The 22,716-nt window shown below is 45.1% G+C and overlaps 1 long non-coding RNA gene across 1 annotated transcript in view; it reads right to left on the bottom strand.

Annotated features, from left to right (window-relative positions):
- LOC149260645 (uncharacterized) overlaps positions 1-22,716 on the bottom strand; it is a 347,299-nt gene that overhangs the window by 100,811 nt on the left and 223,772 nt on the right. The gene's annotated exons all lie outside the window — the stretch shown is intronic.

Below are 22,716 nucleotides of genomic sequence, written 5' to 3'. Positions count from 1 at the left end.
GGCAGTCCTAACCATGAACTCAAGGTCTGGTGTAGAACCCACAGAAGTCAACTGGTCGCGAATCCCTTGCAACTTGAGAAGGAAGGGATCGATCTCTTCATCCTTCTGCATCTGGTACTGTCTCAGCTGATTTTATAATAGCATCTTCCGTTGGACGGAAGTGCCCTGGTACAAGGTGGTTAGCGGCTCCTACATCTCCCTTTCTGTTTCCTTCTCAGCAATGTGTGGTACTACATGATCTTTGACCCCATCTAGGATCATGCACTTGGCCTTTGCCTGGGCCTCCTCGTACTTCTTTCACAGATCATCGTTGACCGGAACAACAACTACTTTCAAGGCATATTCCCTGATGTGATTCTTGTCTAGGACTGCCAGGATCTTGGCCTTCCAAATGAAAAAATTGGAAGCTCCATCCAATCTGTCCTGATCCCTCAATCCATTGATTGTCATCTCTGCTCAAAAATAGGACTGGTTCTCTTCTCCCTCTCCTGCTGTTAATCTAGCAAGACTCAAATCTGGATTTCTTTTGCGCTAGAAATCCTCTAAGGAACAAGCTCCTTTGGACTCCCTCTGAGTCCTGATTTCCTTCAAAGGAAATTCTCCGGCCAAATGTCGAATCACTCCTCTCCAATCCTCCTTTGCTGCTGCAACCTAGATCTAGATTTCTTTAACTAGAAATCTGTCAAGGCAGTGACTCCCCCTACCTCGGCTCTGTCTCCACAGACAATGTTCTGCACCAACAGCAACAGTGTCCCACCAGCTCCTTAGATCGAATCTGGTTCTCAGCCTCGGCAACTGACTGTTTCGAGCCTCTCAGGCTCTACGCTAGCCCAGAGATTTGATGCAGTCACTGTGTGAGCTCTTCTCTGGTTCTGCGTCACCTTCTACAGGCTCGAAATACTGACGTAGGCACTACGTGAGCCTCTGCGTCACTTTTCTAGCCCTGCGTCACACCTGCAGCTACTCCTCTGCCTCTGAAACGATGTTGTCACTCGGGACAACTGCTTCTCTGCAACAAATTCTTTGGATCTCCCGGCTAGTGTCTTCAGTCTCCTATGATTTGCAACGCTCTCATACCATATGAAAATTTATGAATCTACACATCAGAAATCCTACTGCAATCACTGGTTTACCATTTCCTACTTGTTTTTACATTCATCAGTTATTTAATTATTTTAAATAGCGATGAAAACACTATTGCAAACTACACCCACATATAGATCATGAACTGAAATGAAACAAGACATACACAAGGGACACCGTTATTTTTGGACAATCATCCCCGGAAAAACCCAATTCGGGAAAACCGATGCAGCGTATAGAGGGTTTGTATAATAAAGCAGATTTTTAAATACAACTAGGGTGCCAAATCTGGCTCACCCAACAGAGAATAAACCCAGCGGAAGTACCTCTATCCGGAGACAGATGAACAAACACAAACCCACAGGTGACTGCGTTGTTCCCAAGGCTAGGCAGCGATCGCTGCTCCAAGCTCTACGCTGGAACTGCGTCACCTCTTCTAGGAGTTGCGTCACTGCGACACTATGTCACTGAGAGCTCTTACCCTCCACTGCGTCATTGTGACACTACATCACTGTGTCACTGCACCAATGAGGCCCCTTAGCCTCCACTGCATCACTGCGTCGGAGCTTTCGCTCTACATTGTCTCTCCTGGTGCTACTCTGCCTCTCTACTATGTATTCTCAGCCTTGGACTGAAGTCCCTCTGCCAAACTGCCCCTCTCACTGCAACTCAGATCACCTATTCGATTTTCTCAACAAACCACTCCCCATAAAAATCGAACTGACTGATCTCTCAAGTGTATCTCCATCTAACCCTCAAGCCTCCTCTTATACTTTTCCTGTTGATGAATCAACAGCCGAGATTAAGTCCCTAATCAACGGCTAAAAAATTACAACAAACTTGATCCTCGTCACTTAGAAATTTCTCACCCATATTCTTATTAATACCCATTAATATTTTTATTTTCCCAAGTTTAGACTTAGCAACCCATTAAAAACAATAATTATTTTAATAACTCCTCATCCGGGTGGAATTTCTCCAAATGATTTCTGGGTCTTGGAGATCTCATGTGTTCTAGCCCCTCCACAAAATTTCGGGGCTAGAGCACATCCGATGCTACCCAAAATCAATAGTTCCATCAGTGGCAGCAGTAGCAACGGATCGAAGGTGGTGAAGGAGGAGGAAAATGTGGCCCTCACATCAAAGGGTGTCCCAGTCAGGGGAAAGGGGAACAGAGAAAGAAGAAGAAGGACCTGCCAAAGGTCAAGTGCTTTAGATGTGGTGAGTTTGGTCACTACAACATGCAATGTCCTCTCAGGAAGAAGGATAAGTCGGAGAAGCAGGACCAGCAGGCAATGCTAGTTGAGATCGACAAGTTGTCCTCCAAGTTGGAGGAATACTTCGCGATGTTGGTAGCCATACCTCCAAGAGTGAGGTGTGGTGACTTGGAGTTGTAGTGTTAACTTTAGGTATGTTCTATGCTAAAGCAATTTATTTCAATTTCTTTTCCACATTAGCAATCACATCAGCATAAAGTAAACTGCGGATAGAACATAAATATAAATTGCAGAAGACAAGCCAAGACAAGAGGACACAAGATGTGGCGCTAGCCAAGGACAAACCCCACAATGTGGGGAAACCCTTGATCAATTCTTCTTTTATGTTCTTCAAAGTTCAGCAGAGAAAGTGAGAGAGATATTACATTTACAATAGAAGTCAATCACTTTGACTTTTGATATCGTCATGAGATCAGTTGAAGACATATTGCTTCAACTAATTCTCTAAGGTGAGTCGTTCACCTATCATAGTGTTGCATCTCATCTATTTGTTGCACATCACTGTGTGACACCTTGCTGTATTGTCACATGTGTTGAACCTTGATGACTGAGCTGCTCTCATCTTCATGCTGCTCATCATGCTGCATCTTCCATGGTCTTATTCATCATCACGCTGCTCATGCTCATGATCTCTTTTATCATTATGTTGCCTGTGCTCATATCATCATGCATCATTACGCTGCCCATGCTTATATCATCATGCTGCTTATTACGCTGCCCATGATCTCATACATCATGTTGCCTTCCTTCGGAGATAGATGCTCCAACTGTTTCGGTAGTTCCCGGTAGTTCCGGCTTTTTCCGGCAGTTCCGACAGTTCCTGCATTTCCAGCTTTTCCGATATTTCCGGCTTTTCTGGCAGTTCTGCCTTTTCCAACTTTTCCGGCTTCTTCGGCAGTTCCAGCTTTTCCAGCTATTCTAGCTTTTCAGGCAGTTCCGACTTTTCCGGCAGTTCCAACAGTTCCGGCATTTCCAGCTTTTCCAGCTTTTCCCGGCTTTCCCAGTATTTCCGGCTTTTCTGGCTTTTCCGGCTTTTTCAACTTTTCCTTAGGATCTTTCCTATTAAAACCCAAAGACAAGTAGAGAGAGGAAGAGAACCAAGTGTGTGTAGAAATGACTTTTAGTCCTCTTCTATTTATACTAAAACGTAGAGGTTGAATAGACATGACTATTGGGCTTCTGAGCCTACTAAAGTTGCTAGCTGACTTGATAATTTATTTTATAACATAAATAAATTCATAACTTCATAAATACTTATCAGAATCAGATGATCTTTAGATCAATCCTACACCTCTCAATGAGAGGGATCCAATAAAAATATCAGTTGCCATAAATAATATGACCCACATGGAGTTTGGCCCTAGTTGCCAATTTTAACACTCCCTCTCAACTAGGGAAAACTCCATCCGCTGATACATATGTCCAACTATACTATCTCTGCCATCAGTGCCCTACACTGCTCTGCTAAGCTCTGCTGGATCTGCTCTACTCAGCTCTGCTGGCTCTGCTCTACTCAGCTCTGCTGGCTCTGCTCTGCTCCGCTCAACTCTACTGGCTTCGCTGGCTCTGCTCTGCTCAGCGCTGCTGGCTCTGCTCTACTCAACTTAGCTTTGCTGAACCATGAAGAAGAAGAATTGATCGAGAATGTGTCATACCATTCTCCACTGACCTAAAAGTCAGTCTCAGAGTGTGTACCACTGGTCCCAAACCAGTCCTCAACCGACCCGAAGTCAGTGTCATAGTAGGTTCAACTCCTACCACTGGTCCCAGACCAATACTCTACTGACTCGAAGTCAATCTCAGAGTATGTACCACTAGTCCTAGACCAATCCTCAACTGACCCAAAGTCAGTGTCATAGTCGGTACAACTCCTACCACTGATCCCAGACCAATACTCTACTGACTCAAAGTCAGTCTCAGAGTATGTACCACTGGTCCCAGACCAGTGCTCAACCGACCCGAAGTCAGTGTCATTGTGGGTACAACTCCTACCACTGGTCCTAGACCAGTATCATTGATCCCAGATCAATGAAGGTCATCCTAGCATAGGGAGTACAGTAGATACAGAGATGCATCCATCGGTACTACTATGGTCCCTATGCTCATTTCCCTGCTCATTGATCAGATGAGAGGTACTTCCCATGAGTCCCAGACTGCATGGGTAGGATGTCTCGACAAGAGGACTTAATCAATCCTATCCTCATAGGAGAACTAATCATCCTGCTACACAATAGCCATGGAGAACACATCATCCAGGCCTCACAGGATAACTAATCATCCTGCGACACAATCGTCATGGAAAACACATCATCCAGACCTCATAGGAGAACTAATCATCCTGCTACACAATTGTCATGGAGAACACATCATCCAGACCTCACAAGAGAATTAATCATCCTGCTACACAATCGTCATAGAGAACACATCATCCAAACCTCACAGGAGAATTAATCATCCTGCTACAAAAGAGAGCGAATCATCCTATCCCACAAGAGAGCGAATCATCGTGTCCCACAGGAGAGCGAATCATCTTGTCCATAGGAGAGCAAATCATCTTGTCCCATAAGAGAGCGAATCATCCTGTCCATAGGAGAGCGAATCATCCTGTCCCAATGCGCACCACCAGGGGAGGGTGAGTCACCCTTTGGGTGTATGTTGCTCTAGTAAGAATCGCAAGCCCCCAGAGCTCTCAGAGCTCAATGTATGCAACATGCAAGACCATTTTACAAGGGTCTCTTGATGACTCCAAGTCGTTCGGGAAAATCACAATTTTGATCTTTCCCCGGGGCTCTGACAAAGTGTAGCGACCTGTACATCATCTCAGTGCGATGGAGCCTCCTTGCTCATCGACTTACCATATCCCAGATAAGGCAGTATCTGATTTCTATCTGCGGGAGCAACCATTGAATACGAGATTCCTCAATAATCGAATCCCACCTCTGGTTGTCACAGAGAATCACAGTGGTATTCATCATGTGTACTCACTGAAGAGTTTCCACAACCAGGCAACTTCATACGAGGTCATACTCGTAGTTATGTATCCGGTCTCAACGGTACTTATAATAACCGATTTCTGCTTCCTGCTCATCCATGATATCGAAGCAAAATCCAAAGAGAACCAGCACTGAGAAGTGCTCTAGTGATCCTCCACACTGCCTGCCCAGTCAACATTCGAATAATCATGCAGTTTTCATATTTCCGGCAATGTATCTCAATCCATGAGAGATTGTGCCCCGAAGATATCTCAGAGGATTCTTGGCACCAATCCAGTGAGGCTCAACCAAATATGAGCTCACCATGCTAACTACAAAACATATGTTCGAACAGAAGTTCACCAAGAACATCAACGTTATTGAGTTTATGAAACTCAGAGGCATTTCCCAAATCTGGTCCGACATTACTACCATATAACTTCTGAAAGTTAAGATCTTCGAGGTAGTGACAGACTTGCAGTGTATCTTTCCACATTCAGAATCCAACTCCCTCTTACTTCTACAAGTGAGAGGGTCTGCACCTTATGACTGAGCTGCTCTCATCTTCATGTTGCTCATCATGCTGCATCTTCCATGGTCTTATTCATCATCAAGCTACCCATGCTCATGATCTCATTCATCATTATGCTGCCCGTGCTCATATCATCATGCATCATTATGCTGCCCATGCTCATATCATCATGTTGCTTATTATGCTGCCCATGATCTCATACATCATGCTGCCTTCCTTCGGAGATAGATGCTCCAGCTGTTTCGGCAGTTCCCGGTAGTTCCGGATTTTTCCGGCAATTCTGTCTTTTTCGGCAATTTCGTCAGTTCCGGCATTTCTGCCTTTTCCAGTATTTCCGGCTTTTGGGGCAGTTCCGGCTTTTCCAGCTTTTCCGGCAGTTCCAGCTTTTCTAGCTTTTCTGGCAGTTCTAGCAGTTCCGGCAGTTCCGGCTTTTCCGACAGTTCCGGCATTTCCAGCTTTTCCGGCTTTTCCGGCTTTTCCGGTATTTCCGGCTTTTCTGGCTTTTCCTTAGGATCCCTCCTCCTACTAAAACCCAAAGACAAGTAGAGAGAGGAAGAGATCCAAGTGCGTGTAGAAATGACTTGAAGTCCTCTTCTATTTATACTAAAACGTAGAGGTTGAATAGACATGACTATTGGGCTTCTGAGCCTACTCAAGTTGCTAGCCGACTTGACAATTTATTTTATAACATAAATAAATTCATAACTTCATAAATACTTATCAGAATCGGATGATCTTTAGATCAATCCTACGCCTCTCAATGAGAGGGATCCAATAAAAATATCAGTTGCCATAAATAATATGACCCACATGGAGTTTGGCCCTAGTTGCCAATTTTAACATGTAGCCCTAGAGAGCTACAAATTTGGGCAGGGTCCTTGAGGTGTCCGCCTGATGGATCATTACCTGGCTAGGGGGGGTTCCACAGTGTTCATTAGCAGGATGAATCAATGGCAGTTGATGCAATTAGTACTAGAGTGACAGTGGAAGACTAGTAGCAGTCAGATGCAGATGCTGAAGAACGCAGTGCAGTGTTAGCAGCAGAGTAGGTGGCTCAGTGGCAGAGTCAGCAGTAACGCAAATTCTTCAGTGATAGTGCAGATGCTAGTAGCAGTCAGGACTCAAGATATAGATGCATCATACTGAACATAGTTGATTCAGTGTTTTGGATGCTTCTGAGTTGCAGTAGTTGCAGTTGCAGTGAAAATGCAGAGTTGGCAGCAATATAGTAGTGTCAGCGGGAGCAAAAATGCAGCATCAGAGTTGCATAGTAGTTGGTGGGCAGCAGCGGCCAGACATCAGCAAGGTGATGGAGATGATACAGAGACAGGGTGTTGTGGTAGGACACGCAGCACTAGAGAGAGAACACAATCCTCGCTAAGAGGGAGTGTTAGTTTCTGTAGCATCGGATGTGTTCTAGCCACGAAATTTGGTGGAGAGGCTAGAATACATGAGATCTCCAAAACACCAGAACACCAGAGGTTCAATTTCCTTGGAAAACCATTTTCTAGAGTAGCAGCAGTCAGTTAACTACCAGAGAGTCAGAAATCGAAGCAATGAGTGAGGGGCAGGGACAATGAGTCCAAAGGAGATTTTCTAGATCCAGAGATTTCCTCAGTGAGGCTGCGCAGAGGCAGTGCAGAAGCTTCAGAGACAATAGTTTGATTTGGCCAAACAGAGGGTCGATTCAGTTGTTGAACGCTGGGAAGATTTTCGAAAGGGATCAACGAGTCATTCTCAAAGGCTGGATTGGGCAGATGACTTGAGCAGTTACAGTTCCAGTTCCAGGTAGAGCGTACTAGTGGCTACACAGGCTTGACACAGAGGTTGACGCGGGGGTTTCGTGGAGCCCATTCAGGGCCAGTTTCATAACTGAAACTGGATCAGGGTTGGGTGAGACAAAAATTGTCTCACTAATTTTTGTGGTCAGTTTATCTTGTAGTGGATTTCTAGTTTGTGCATCCAAAATGTACTCAGATTTTCACTACTACATAATAATAAAAACCCTCATCGGTTGCACCGGTTTTCCCAAGTTGGGTTTTTCTAGGGATAATTGTCCAAAAATAACAGTGTCAATTTTATTGTGCGCTAGTATTTTCTCAATTTCCAACGCTATTATTTCCGTAGTATTTTATTTGTGAAAGTTGCAATGTGATTTATTTGATATTTTTTGTCGCAGATAAATTGTTAAAATAATTAACAATTAGAAAAATAAATTCCAGTTGCTGCAATAGGATTTCAGTTTCAAAATTTTCACGATTAACCATATTCCCTAAGTTTAGACATAGGATGTATGGTTGTTGCTTCCCACCAACTACTGCACAACTCTGGTGTTACATCTGTGCTGTTGTTGACACTGCCATACTGCTGCCAAGACTGCATCTACACTACAACTCCCTCTCATTTGTTGTTGCTGCAACTGCAACTACTGCAATTGAGAAGCATCCTAAATATTGAATCAACTGTGTTCAATATAATGCATCTGTCTCCCAAGTCTCTGACTGCTACTAGCTACTGCACTGCCCACCAAGATTTCAGTTTCAAAATTTTCACGATTAACCATATTCCCTAAGTTTAGACATAGGATGTATGGCTATTGCTTCCCACCAACTATGCGCAACTCTGGTGCTGCATCTGTGCTGCTGCTGACACTACCATACTGTTGCCAACACTGCATCTACACTACAACTCCCTCTCATTTCTTGTTGCTGCAACTGCAACTACTGCAACTGAGAAGCATCCTAAATACTGAATCAACTGTGTTCAATATAATGCATTTGTCTCCCAAGTCTTTGACTGCTACTAGCTACTGCACTGTCCACCAAGAAATCTGTGCTACTGCCAACTCTGCACTGAGCCACTTGCTCTATTGTCAACACTGCACTGTGCTCCTCAGCATCTGACTGCTACTAGTCTGCAACTGTCACTCTGGTACTGACTACATCAAATTCCACTGATCCATCCTGCTACTGAATATTGTGGGCCCCCGTAGCTAGGTAATAATCCATGAGGTGGATTCCTCAAGGATCCTACCCAATCTCGGTAGCTCTCTGGCGCTACAACTCTAAGTCACCCCACCTCACTCCTGGAGGTATGGCTACCATCATTGCGAATCTTCCTCCAACCTAGAGGACAACCTATTTATCTCAGCATGTGTTACCACCTAGTTTTTCTTCTCCTGCTTGTCCTTCTTTCTAAGAGGACATCGGGTACTATAGTGGCCAAACTCGCCACACCTGAAGCACTTGACCTTAGACAGGTCCTTCTTCTTCTTCTTCTGCTCCCTCTGCCCTTGACTAGGACACTTTGATGCGAGGGCCACATTTTCTTCCTCTTTCACACCCTTCAATCCGCTACTACTACTGCCACTGATGGAGCTCTTTAGAAGAGCTCGCCTCAACTCCTCCAGCTGTAAGTCAACCCACATTTTGTTCTATCTTGGTAGCATGTCTCTGCCCAATATACTTTGGACAAATACTTGCCAATCTTCTGAGACATTGTTTAGTGGCAATCGTACTAGTTCTGAAGGTTGAGGTGTTGCTCCAACAATTGCAAGTTGGTCTCAGACCTCTTAAATCCTAGTGAGAAAGAGATCTATGCCTTCCCCTTTCTGCATCCTGATGCATCTCAACTTTTCTTCCAGGAACATCTTCCGCTGCTCAGAAGTACCTTGGTATAGCATGGAGAGAGCATCCCACATCTCTTTGGTCATCCCCTTGGCCACTATATGTGAGACTATATGATACCAAACTCCATCTAGGATCAACCGCTTCGCTTTCGCCATTTCCTTCCTATATTCCTTAAGTTGATCTGCATCTTGGGGAACTGCTACCACATTGTCCACATAGGATTTCAGGCCATATTCGTCTAGAAGGAAAGACATCCTATCCTTTCAAATGACATAGTTGGAGGCTCCCTCCAACCTATCCTAATCTCTAGGCCCAATTGTCGCCATCTCTGAAACTGTTGAAAACGCCCTCTTTCCCTCTGCTTGGCTACTGCTCTGCTACTTGCACTCCCTTCGAGAGTGAGGAAATCTACAATCAGCGTCTGCCAATTTGCAATCTGGAAAATTGGATTTCTTGACTAGAAACCCTCTAAGAGAAATTTTCCCTCTGTTGTGTGTGCTTTTCTCTTCCACCCGAAGCTGATTCTGCAACTGAAACTGCTGCAAAACCCTCTGCGTCCAACCAAAAATCTTCTCAGCGAAAATTTGAGCTACTGTTGCTCCCTCTAATTGTTGGAATTATAGTCCCGGGCAATTCATCTTTTCTGCACTCGTGCAACTAAAAATCGATTTTTTCTACCCCAATAATTCGGCCTGCCTACCAACGAACAACGTTGCCTCTAAAAGCTTCGGCCTGTTGTTCCCACTGAACAACGAAATTTCCTTATCTACTTCTAAGCTTCCTGGCTATTCACTCACGCTCTGATACCATGTGAAAATTACATCTATCACCAACTGGAAATTTTCCTAATTATTAATTTATTTTCACTTTGCTACAACAAATACCAAATAATTCACACTATGATTATCACAAATAAAATGTGGAAGAAAAATAACGCTGGAAACTGAGAAAATACTAGCACACACACACATTAAAAATGACACCATTATTTTTGGACAATTGTCCTCGGAAAAACCCAACTTGGGGAAACTGATGTAGTAGCGAAGGGTTTTTATTATTATGCAGTAGTGAAATTCTTAGTACAATCTATGGATGCCCAATTGGCAATCCAAACAACAAAAAAATCTAGCCAAAATTATCTAAGGGAATTACCCTTCTTCCACAAGCAACCCCGACGCAGCTTTCCTTCAGAAACTCGTCCTCTTAGAACCCTTACAAATTACCTCTACATAGTGCTTATGCTGGCCTTATGACTTCTAGCTCGGAACTGTCACTAATGAAGTCGTTCTACCTGTCTCTACTTAGGAAATCGCTTCCCCAACACTCTATAACCTCTGCCCAGCCTCTGAAACTGAAAACGAACTTTCCTCCAACCAAATCGAGTTGCTCTTCTGAAGCAATTGTGCAATCCTTTGCGCTACCTCATTGGGAATAACTCGACCTCCTTGTTGTTGCCTCTCCGGATCTGGAAAACTTCATCTGGATCATTGTCTCTGCCCCTCATTGTCTATGCTTCCTTACTGAAGCTCGAATTCTCCAACAACTGATTGCTACTCTGGAAAATCGAATTCTCCAGGTGTTTCCCGTGTATTCTCCAAGTGCCCATCTGATCCCTTCTTATATCTTCCTGTTGGGACTCCAACGGCCAAGATTAAATCTTAATCAACAGCTCAAATCATTTCTAGATCGATCTGTGTGAGTTTCTAGAAAATTATTACCTTGACTTAATTAATTCTAATTAATTAACCATATTCTACCTTGACTTAATTAATTCTAATTAATTAACCATATTCCCTAAAGTTTAGACTTAGGAAATATTTAAAAATCGGAATTTCCAGAAATGATTTATGGGTTTTGGAGATCTCATGTATTCTAACCTCTCAACCAAATTTTGTGGCTAGAACACATCCGATGCTACAGAAACTAACACAAAATCGGAATTTCCAGAAACGATTTATGGGTTTTGGAGATCTCATGTATTCTAACCTCTCAACCAAATTTTGTGGCTAGAACACATCTGATGCTACAGAAACTAACACCCCACATGAAGCACTCTGCAATACAAGAATGTACATGCATCAAATTTGGGTTTATCCAACCCCTAGCATGTAAAATTCTCCAACCATGATCCTCCTTGGGCTCAACACCCCTCTTTGACGGTGTGTTGTCCAACTAGTTATTAGTCCAACGCTCCCTCTCCATGGTGGTCTACTATCTAAGTGTTCTCATGAGCCCAATGCTACTCTCATGTCTTCCAATATGGTTTCAAAGCTACAATGCTCCTCCTTAACATATGTGTCTTTCCATAAAGCATGTTCCTCAACCCAAGCATCCTCAAGTCAAGTGTCCAACATCCAAGGTGTATATCATATGGTCCCAAACTCATAGAGTTAAGTGCCCTCTTCCAAATGCCTAACACTCCTCCTCCTAGGTAGGTATCTCACCTAATCAAGCAACCAACTCCTCCATTGTGTGCACCCAATGGATTAGTCATCATGCCAATAAGGTAACAACCTCCTAAGTAAGGATGCCATGCTAGCACTCTAACAAAGGTCAAGCATCCACCCAAACTAAGCCCTCCATGTGCCCATGAAGAATCGCCAAAGGGCCAAGGGTCCTAACAGTCCCCTCGCAAGTTGTAAATACTTTTTTTAGTAACCCCAAAAGCGAAGTATTTGTTGCTATAAAGGTTTGTGGATTTAGATTGAGCTACTAAAAAAGCGAACTAGTTGTTGCTACAAAAGTTTTATGGATTTAGATTGAGCAAAAATTGTGGGTACTTTGAAAAATTACTTTTGGTTTTGTTTCAGTTTGGGTTTGTGTATGATTTCCCGATTTAGCAAGCAGTAAGCAGCAATTGCTGTCAATTCAGGGTTTGTGTATGATTTCCCGATTTAGCAAGCAGTGAGCAGCAATTGCTGTCAATTCAACTAAAGTAGAGTATATGGAAAATTCATCTACATGTTGCAAAGCCATTTAGCTTTGTAAGTTGATTGTAAATGTGACCAATTAATTCTTGGAGCATGTTTCTATTGCTTATTGGATAATTAAAGCTACAAGAAGTTCTTCAACCATCCATCATATATGATCACCCCATCATAGTGATATCTAGTATCATTTCCTAACAAACCAAGCTCAGAAAGGACACTGCAACGTTCAACTACAAAACCCCTAATTAAGGGGAAGTTTGAGATGCTTAGGGAGAAGTTGATTTGAGAAGACCTTCCTTTCAAAGAGGGAGCGGTGGATCATCTATTGCTCAAAGCTATTCACCTTTAACTTGGGTGAGCAGCAACAACAATATCCCTTGGCAAGCCAAGAAACATGGAACGGACAAAGTTCGTTATTCAAGTTAAATACTACAGAATATATAGATCTCCATTGAGATACGTGAATATATATATTAAAGTGTATAAATGAGAATATGATACAAATGAGAGTGAGGGTCCTGTATATATATCTAGGTAAGAACCCTTTCACGAGCGGTCATGTCTGTAGAGACATGCCTCTTCCCTACTAATTATTAGTTAATTAATCATTGTCTATCTATAGGGACATGCCTCTTCCCTACTAATTATTAGTTAATTAATCATTGTTTATCTGTAGAGACATGCCTCTTCTCTACTAATTATTAGTTAATTAATCATTGTTTATCTGTAGAGACATGCCTCTTCCCTACTAATTATTAGTCAATTAATCATTGTTTATGTCTATTATTATTTATATTATTTATATATATTTTATTCATAAAATAACAACAAAGATGTCCACACTAAAGAGAGGTCACACATGTGAAGGAGATATATATGAAGAGGTGAATTTGTGTTGATTTGGGGTAGCATCGGATGCGCTCTAGCCACAACATATGGTGGAGAGGTTAGGGCACATGAGATCTCCAATACCCAGAAAGGGTTTGGGCAGATTCTAAACAGTTAGGGAGATATTAAAATAATTAATATTTTTAATGGAGTCTCTAAGTCTAAACTAGGGGAAATTAAAATATTAATGTGAATTAATATAAAACTGTGTTAGAATGGTCCAAAAGTATGGATCAAGCCAGATCCAATCTTATCTTAGTCATCGATTAGGGACTTAATCTCGGCCATTGATTTGTCAACGAGAAAAGTATAAGAGGAGGCTCGAGGGTCACTTGGAGAACACACCAGAGTGATCAGTCATTCTATTCTCTAGAGCGGGGTTTGCTAAGAGAGATAGAATTAGTGATCGGGAGATGCAGCTGAGGGGCATTTGAGTATAGAGAGACAGAGAGGCAGAGATAGTGCCGGGAGAGCAGCGCAGTAGCCGGAGAGAGTAACGCAGAGCTAGCCAGGGCTCACGTAGGGCCATGCAGAGGCAGCCGGGAGCTGCGCAGAGCCTCAGAGAGGCCAGCGTTGCTGACGCAGAGGGCCATAGGGCTGACGCAGGGCCTCCTAAGGCTGACGCAGACCCATCCGGGGTGATGCAGGGCCAGCGCTGTGCAGAGAGGGGCTGATGCAGTCCAGAGAGAGGCTGACGCTGGGGTTTTTGGGGCAAATTGGTGCTGAGTAGCTGCCGAAAGGATTATCCGGGGTTTCAACCAGGAGATTTGTCAGAAACTGAGAGCTATTATTGCCAAGGAAATTCTCTGTTGGGTAGGCTAGTTTCGGCATCCAAACTATACTCTGATATTGCTTAATGAGAAAACCCTCAAATAGTTGCACCGGTTTTCCCACATTGGGTTTTTCCAGGGACATTGGTCCAAAAATAATGGTGTCATATGGTGTGATTGTTTCTGTTTCCTTTAGTTGTTGTTCTGTAATATGTTGAGCATGCACTAGTGTTTATTTTCAGTATTTACATTGTAAATAACTTGTTAAGTAAAATAACAAGTAGGTAGGAATAAATCAGATAAAGTGCATGGAGGGTTTCTAACTAAGTAAACTTAAAAACTTCAACATGGTATCAGAGCGAGGTTGCAGATCATAGGAGGACTAAGGACATCAGCCGAGCGGAGCAATAGCAATAGAAAACAACTGTCCCAAGGTGACAGAATTTGTTTCTAGCAGAGCAGCAACAAGGGAAGGGTGACACAGTGACTGCGTCATCAAGGGTGAGCGGGGAAGAGGCAGCGCAAAGGCCAAAGGAGGAAAAAGAGCCTCATACAGAGCCACACAGTTGCTGGGAGGGATGACGCAGTTGACTAGTGTCGAGATTGCGCAAAGCCTAGGAGCTCTCACCTTCAGGTTGCTGGGGTTTAGAAGGCTGTGGGAATATTGCAGAGTGGAGCCGATGAGATACTATAGTCAGAACAATACCTGACAAAGCAAGGCCAGAGGAGCTGCTACCGAGGGTTTTTAGCCGAGGAACCCAGATCAGTGGTGTGGTTGCACAAGATGATATGAGTAGGGGGCATCTCGATAGCAGCAGAAGGATTTCCAAGAGGGAAATCAGGACTTGGAGGGAGTCCAGAAGAGAACTTCTAGGCGGGAAGTAGAGACTCAGAGGAGTCGAACAGAGAACTTCTAAGAGGGAAGTAGAGGAGTATCATGGCACTACACAAAGTAAGAGACCAGGATAGACTGGACGGAGCATCGAACTTCGTAGCCTGGAAGGCCAGAATCTTATCCGTACTTGACATCTTATCCGTACTTGACAGAAATCGTGTAAGAACTTCGCCTTCAAGGTAATAACTATCCCAGTTGACCCCAATGATAACGAAAAGTACGAGGAGGCAATGGCGAGGGCTAAGAGCATCATCATTGACGGTGTAAGGATCATATAGTACCACACATAGCCGAGAAGGAAATGACATTCGAGAAGTGGGAGGCTCTCAAGAAATTGTACCACCATACCTCTGACTAGTGTCGGGTTTAGAAGGCTGTGGGAATATTGTAGAGCGGAGCTGGTGAGGTACTGTAGTCAGAACTGTAACTGACAGAGCAAGGCCAGAGGAGCTACTACCGAGGGTTTTTAGCTGAGGAACTCGGATCAGTGGTGCGGTTGCACAAGACGATCAGAGGAGGGGCCATCTCGACAGCGACAGAAGGATTTCAAGTCAGGAAATCCGAACTCAGAGGGAAGCCAAAAGATAACTTCCATACGGGAAGTAGAGACTCAAAGGAGTCGAACAGAGAAATTCCAAGAGGGATGTAGAGGAGCATCATGGCACTACATGGAGTAAGAGACCAGGATAGACTGGACAGAGCGTCGAACTTCACAGTCTGGAAGGCCAGAATCTTATCCGTACTTGGCAGAAATCGTGTCAAGAACTTCGTCTTGATAGGTAATAGCTATCCCAGTCGACCCCAATGATAAGACAAGTACGAGGAGGCAATGGTGAGGGCCAAGAGCATCGTGCTTGATGGGGTCCAAGATCATGTAGTACCACACATTGCCGAGAATGAAACGGCATTTGAGATGTGGGAGGCTCTCAAGAAATTGTACCAGCATACTTCTGTGCAGAGAAGAATGCTACTTGAGAATTAGTTGAGATCGTATCAGATGAATAAGGGAGAGCCGATTGACACCTTCCTCGGAGGACTGAATGAGATCCGAGATCAGTTGACTGCTATAGAAACGACACCGGATCAAGAGTTGATCGTGAGGACAGCCCCGAATGCTGTCTCAGAAGATTGGGAGGTATTTGTACAGAGTATACTGGGCAGAGGAACTCTCCCACCTTGGGACGAGATGTGGGCAGCTCTTCGCCAGGAAGAGATCAGACGGCAGTCGAAGACGGGTAGCAGCAACAGCAAGGGGATCAAAGTCAAGCAGGAGGAGGAAGATGTTGCCCTAGTATCTGAGGGAAAGCAGGAAAAGCGGAAGCAGAAAGATCTCTACAAGATCAAGTGCTTCCACTGTGGGGAGCTGGGTCATTATGCAACCCAATGTCCAAGGAAGAAGAGTAGGGGAGAGTCTTCTGAGACTAAGGCAGCATGAGCACAAGAAAAGAAGGAAGTGGAGACAGATGATGATTGTGCAATGAGTGCACACACCCCACTTGAGCAAAAGTGGGGAGACATCGAGCTAACTACAAGCGATGAGGTGCAGGATCCTTGAGGTACCCAGCCTCTTCAATTATACCTTGCTACGGGCGCCCCGAAGAGGAGTAGTAGGACTGGCGGATGTGGGTAGAGACAGATGCAGATGAAGCGGCAGAGAGAGCTACAGTGCAGGATTCCCAAGACAGCACGAGGCTAGCAAGCTGCAACTGTGCGAGAGGCATGGGAGTGTTGCACCACTGCAGGATGGCACAGAGAGGTTTGCAACGGTGCGAGATGCATGGAGTTGTTGCAGCAGCGCAGAGGTCAGAGAGGGAGCACTTGTCAGTGGCAGAGGGAACTTCAGCATGAGGAGTACTCTAGCCTGACAGAGAGGTCAGAGTTGGGAGATCAGTCACTTACTTCTCAGTAACTGAGTTGCAGTGCATCAGTTAGCAGTGGTAGTGCTATGGGCAGCACGATGTAGCATGATGAGAGGAGATGTAGTGTAGACGCAGCAGTGGCAGTGGCAGGGCCATGGGCAAAAACACGGACGCAGAGGGAGTTGTGCTACAAATGCAGCAATGGCAGTGGCAGAGCTATGGGACACAGTACAGGATGTAGCAGTGAAGAGGATGATGGGCAGCAGACCTAGCATCAGCACAGGGACCAATGCCAGATGATCAGGGTGATAGTAAGGAGCATTGCTAGAGCACAGTCCTCGCTAAGAGGGAGTGTTTTTTTGGGGTAGCATCGCATGTGCTCTAGCCACGAAAGTTGGTGGAGAGGTTAGGGCACATGAGATCTCCAATACCGAGAAAGGGTTTAGGCAGATTCTAAATAGTTAGGGAGATATTAAAATAATTGATATTTTTAATGGAGTCCCTAAGTCTAAAATTAGGGAAAATAAAATATTAATGTGAATTAATATAAAACTGTGTTAGAATGGTCCAAAAGACATTGATCAAGCCAGATCTAATCTTAGCCATCGATTAGGTACTTAATCTCAGCTGTTGATTTGTCAAAGAGAAAAGTATAAAAGGAGGCTTGAGGGTCACTTGGAGAACACACCAGAGTGATCAGTCATTCTATTCTCTAGAGCGAGGTTTGCTAAGAGAGATAGAATTACTTATCGGGAGATGTAGCTGAGGGGCATTTGAGTATAGAGGGACAGTGGGACAGAGAGCAGCGTAGTTGCCGAGGAGAGTGACGCAGAACCAACCAGGGCTCACGCAGGGCCACGCAGAGGCAGTCGGGAGCTACGCAGAGCCTCAGGGAGACTAGCGTTGTTGACGCAGAGGGCCATAGGGTTGATGCAGGGCCTCCTAAGGCTGACTCAAACCCATCCGGGGTGATGCAGGGCCAGCGTTGTGCAGAGAGGGGCTGACGCAATCCAAAGAGAGGCTGACGTTGGGGTTTCTGGGGCAGCTTGGTGCTGAGTAGCTGCCGAAAGGATTATCCGGGGTTTCAGCCAGGAGATTTGTCAGAAACTGAGAGGTATTACTACCAAGGAAATTCTTAACTGTACTGTAGGCTAGTTTCGGCATCCAAACTGTACTCTAATATTGCTTAATGAGAAAACCCTTAGATAGCTGCACCGGTTTTCCCACATTGGGTTTTTCCAGGGACATTGGTCCAAAAATAATGGTGTCATTGGTGTGATTGTTTTTGTTTCCTTTAGTTGCTGATCTGTAATATGTTGAGCATGCACTAGTGTTTATTTTCAGTATTTACATTGTAAATAACTTTTTAAGTAAAGTAACAAGTAGGCAGGAATAAATCAAATAAAGTGCATGGAGGGTTTCTAACTAAGTGAACTAAGAAACTTCAACATGGTATTAGAGTGAGGTTGCAGATCACAAGAGGACTAAGGACATCAGCCGAGCAGAGCAATAGCAGCAGAAAACCACTGTCCCGAGGTGACAGAATCTGTTTCTAGCAGAGCAACAACAAGGGAAGGGTGACGCAGTGACTGTGTCATCAAGGGTGAGCCGAGAAGAGGCAACGCAAAAGCTAAGGAAGGAAAAAGAGCCTCACACAGAGCCACGCAATAGCTGGGAGGGATGACACATTTGGCTAAGGAGGCCGGGTTGCTAGTGTCGGGATTCTGCAGAGACTAGGAGCTCTCACTTTCAAGTTGCTGGGGTTTAGAAGGCTGTGGGAATATTGCAGAGCGGAGCTGGTGAGGTACTGTAGTCAGAAAAGTAACTGATAGAGCAAGGCCAAAGGAGGTGCTACCGAGGATTTTTAGCCAAGGAACTCGGATCAATGGTGCGGTTGCACAAGACGATCAGAGTAGGGGGCATCTCAACAGCGACAGAAGGATTTCCAAGAGGGAAATCAGGACTCAGAGGGAGTCCAGAAGAGAACTTCCAAACGGGAAGTAGAGACTCAGAGGAGTCAAACAGAGAACTTCCAAGAGGGAAGTAAAGAAGCATCATGACACTACACAGAGTAAGAGACCAGGATAGACTGAACGTAGCGTCGAACTTCGCAGTTTGGAAGGCCAGAATCTTATCCTTACTTCACAGAAATCATGTCACGAACTTCGCCTTGAAGGTAATAGCTATCCCAGTCGACCCCAATGATAACGACAAGTAGGAGGAGGCAATGGCGAGGGCCAAGAGCATCGTCCTTGACGGGGTCCAAGATCATGTAGTACCACACATTGCCGAGAATGAAACGGCATTTGAGACGTGGGAGGCTCTCAAGAAATTGTACCAGCATACTTCTGTGCAGAGAAAAATGCTACTTGAGAATTAGTTGAGATCGTATCAGATGAATAAGGGAGAGCCGATTGACACCTTCCTCGGAGGACTGAATGAGATCCGAGATCAGTTGACTGCTATAGAAGCGACATCGGATCAGGAGTTGATCGGGAGGACAGCCCCGAATGCTGTCTCAGAAGATTGGGAGGTATTTGTCCAGAGTATACTGGGTAGAGGAACTCTCCCACCTTGGGACGAGATGTGGGCAGCTCTTCGCCAGGAAGAGATCAGACGGCAGTCGAAGACGGGTAGCGACAGCAGCAAGTGGATCAAAGTCAAGCAGGAGGAGGAAGATGTTTCCCTAGCATCTGAGGGAAAGCAGGAAAAGCGGAAGAAGAAAGATCTCTCCAAGATCAAGTGCTTCCACTGTGGGGAGCTAGGTCATTATGCGACCCAGTGTCCAAGGAAGAAGAGTAGGGGAGAGTCTTCCGAGACTAAGGCAACACGAGCACAGGCAAAGAAGGAAGTGGAGACAGACGATGATTGTGTAATGAGTGCACACACCCCACTTGAGCGGAAATGGGGAGACATCGAGTTGTAGTCAGACAGACTACAGGCAATGAGGCGCAGGATCCTCGAGGTACCCAGCCTCTTCGATTATACCTTGCTACAGGCGCCCCGAAGAGTAGTAGGACTGGCGGATGCGGGTAGACACAGATGCGGATGAAGCGGCAGAGAGAGCTACAGTGCAGAATTCCCAAGACAGCGCGAGGCTAACAAGCTACAACAGTGCAAGAGTCATGGGAGTGTTGCACCAGTGCAGGATGGCACAGAGAGGTGTGCAACGGTGCGAGATGCAGGGAGTTGTTGCAGCAGCGCAGAGATCAAAGAGGGAGCACTTGTCAGCAGCAGAGGGAGCTTCAGCATCAGGAGTACTCTAGCCTGACAGAGAGGTCAGAGTTGGGAGATCAATTACTTACTTCTCAATAACTGAGTTGCAGTGCATCAGTTAGCAGTGGTAGTGCTATGGGCAACACGATGTAGCATGATGAGAGGAGATGCAGTGCAGATGCAGCAGTGGTAGTGGCAGGGCCATGGGCAAAAACACGAACACAAAGGGAGTTGTGGTACAGATGCAGTAATGGCAGTGGCAGAGCTATGGGCAGCAGTACAGGATGCAGCAGTGAAGAGGATGATGGGCAGCAGGCCTAGCATCAGCACAGGGACCAATGCCAGATGATTAGGGTGATACTTAGTAAGGAGTATTGCTAGAGCACAGTCCTCGCTAAGAGCGAGTGTTTATTTGGGGTAGCATCGCATGTGCTCGAGCCACGAAAGTTGGTGGAAAAGTTAGGGCACATGAGATCTCCCAGAAAGGGTTTAGACAGATTCTAAATAGTTGGGGAGATATTAAAATAATTAATATTTTTAATGATGCGAATTAATATAAAACTATGTTAGAATGGTCCAAAAGACATTGATCAAGCGAGATCTAATCTTAGCCGTCGATTAGGTACTTAATCTCGGCTGTTGATTTGTCAAAGAGCTAAGTATATAAGAGGAGGCTTGAGGGTCACTTGGAGAACACACCAAAGTGATCAGTCATTCTATTCTCTAGAGCGGGGTTTGCTAAGAGAGATAGAATTACTTATCGGGAGATGCAGCTGAGGGGCATTTGAGTACAGAGGGACAGTGGGACAGAGAGCAGCGCAGTTGCCGGGGAGAGTGACGCAGAACCAGCTAGGGCTCACGTAGGGCCATGCAGAGGCAGTCAGGAGCTGCGTAGAGCCTCAGGGAGGCCAGCGTTGTTGACGCAGAGGGCCATAAGGCTAACGCAGGGCCTCCTAAGTCTGACGCAGACCCATCCAGGGTGATGCAGGGCCAGCGTTGTGCAGAGAGGGGCTGACGCGGTCCAAAGAGAGGCTGACGCTAGGATTTCTGGGGCAGCTTGGTGCTGAGTAGCTGCCGGAAGGATTATCCGGGGTTTCAGCCAGGAGATTTGTCAGAAACTGAGAGGTACTACTGCCAAGGAAATTCTCTGTTGCGTAGGCTAGTTTCGACATCCAAACTGTACTCTAATATTGCTTAATGAGAAAACCCTCAGATAGCTGCACCGGTTTTCCCACATTGGGTTTTTCCAGGGACATTGGTCCCAAAATAATGGTGTCATATGGTGTGATTGTTTCTGTTTCCTTTAGTTACTGATTTGTAATATGTTGAGCATGCACTAGTGTTTATTTTCAATATTTACATTGTAAATAACTTGTTAAGTAAAGTAACAAGTAGGTAGAAATAAATCAAATAAAGTGCATGGAGGGTTTCTAACTAAGTAAACTAAGAAACTTCAACATGGTATCAGAGTGAGGTTGCAGATCACAAGAGGACTAAGGACATCAGCCGAGCGGAGAAATAGCAGCAGAAAACAACTGTCCCGAGGTGACAGAAACTGTTTCTAACAGAGCAGCAACTCGGATCAATGGTGCGGTTGACAAGCAGAGTAGGGGGCATCTCAAAAGCGACAGAAGGATTTCAAGGAGGGAAATCAAGACTCAGAGGGAGTCCAGAAGAGAACTTCCAAACGGGAAGTAGAGACTCAGAGGAGTCGAACAGAGAACTTCCAAGAGGGAAGTAGAGAAGCATCATGGCAATACACAGAGTAAGAGACCAGGATAGACTGAACGTAGCGTCGAACTTCGCAATTTGGAAGGCCAAAACCTTATCCTTACTTCACAGAAATCATGTCAAGAACTTCGCCTTGAAGGTAATAGCTATCCCAGTCGACCCCAATGATAACGGCAATGGCGAGGGCCAAGAGCATCGTCCTTGACGGGGTCCAAGATCATGTAGTACCACACACTGCCGAGAATGAAACGGCATTTGAGACGTGGGAGGCTCTCAAGAAATTGTACCAACATACTTCTGTGCAGAGAAGAACACTACTTGAGAATTAGTTGAGATCGTATCAGATGAATAAGGGAGAGCGGATTGACACCTTCCTCGGAGGACTGAATGAGATCCGAGATCAGTTGACTGCTATAGAAGCGACACTAGATCAGGAGTTTATCGTGAGGACAGCCCCGAATGCTGTCTTAGAAGATTGGGAGGTATTTGTCCAGAGTATACTGGGCAGAGGAACTCTCCCACCTTGGGACGAGATGTGGGCAGCTCTTCGCCAGGAAGAGATCAGACGGCAGTTGAAAACGGGTAGCAGCAGCAGCAAGGGGATCAAAATCAAGCAGGAGGAGGAAGATGTTGCCCTAGCATCTGAGGGAAAGCAGGAAAAGCGGAAGAAGAAAGATCTCTCCAAGATCAAGTGCTTCCACTATGGGGAGCTGGGTCATTATGCGACCCAGTGTCCAAGGAAGAAGAGTAGGGGAGAGTCTTCCGAGACTAAGGCAGCACGAGCACAGGCAAAGAAGGAAGTGGAGACAGACGATGATTGTGCAATGAGTGCACACACCCCACTTGAGTGGAGGTGGGGAGACATCGAGCTGTAGTCAGACAGACTATAGGCGATGAGGGGCAGGATCCTCGAGGTACCCAGCCTCTTCGATTA

This window comes from Pinus tabuliformis, chromosome 6 (genome assembly GCF_031772625.1).
Source record: "Pinus tabuliformis cultivar Carrire ecotype Pingquan chromosome 6, CPIR1, whole genome shotgun sequence".
Taxonomy (NCBI): Eukaryota; Viridiplantae; Streptophyta; class Pinopsida; order Pinales; family Pinaceae; genus Pinus; species Pinus tabuliformis.
This window is presented reverse-complemented; position numbering and strand designations above follow the sequence as displayed.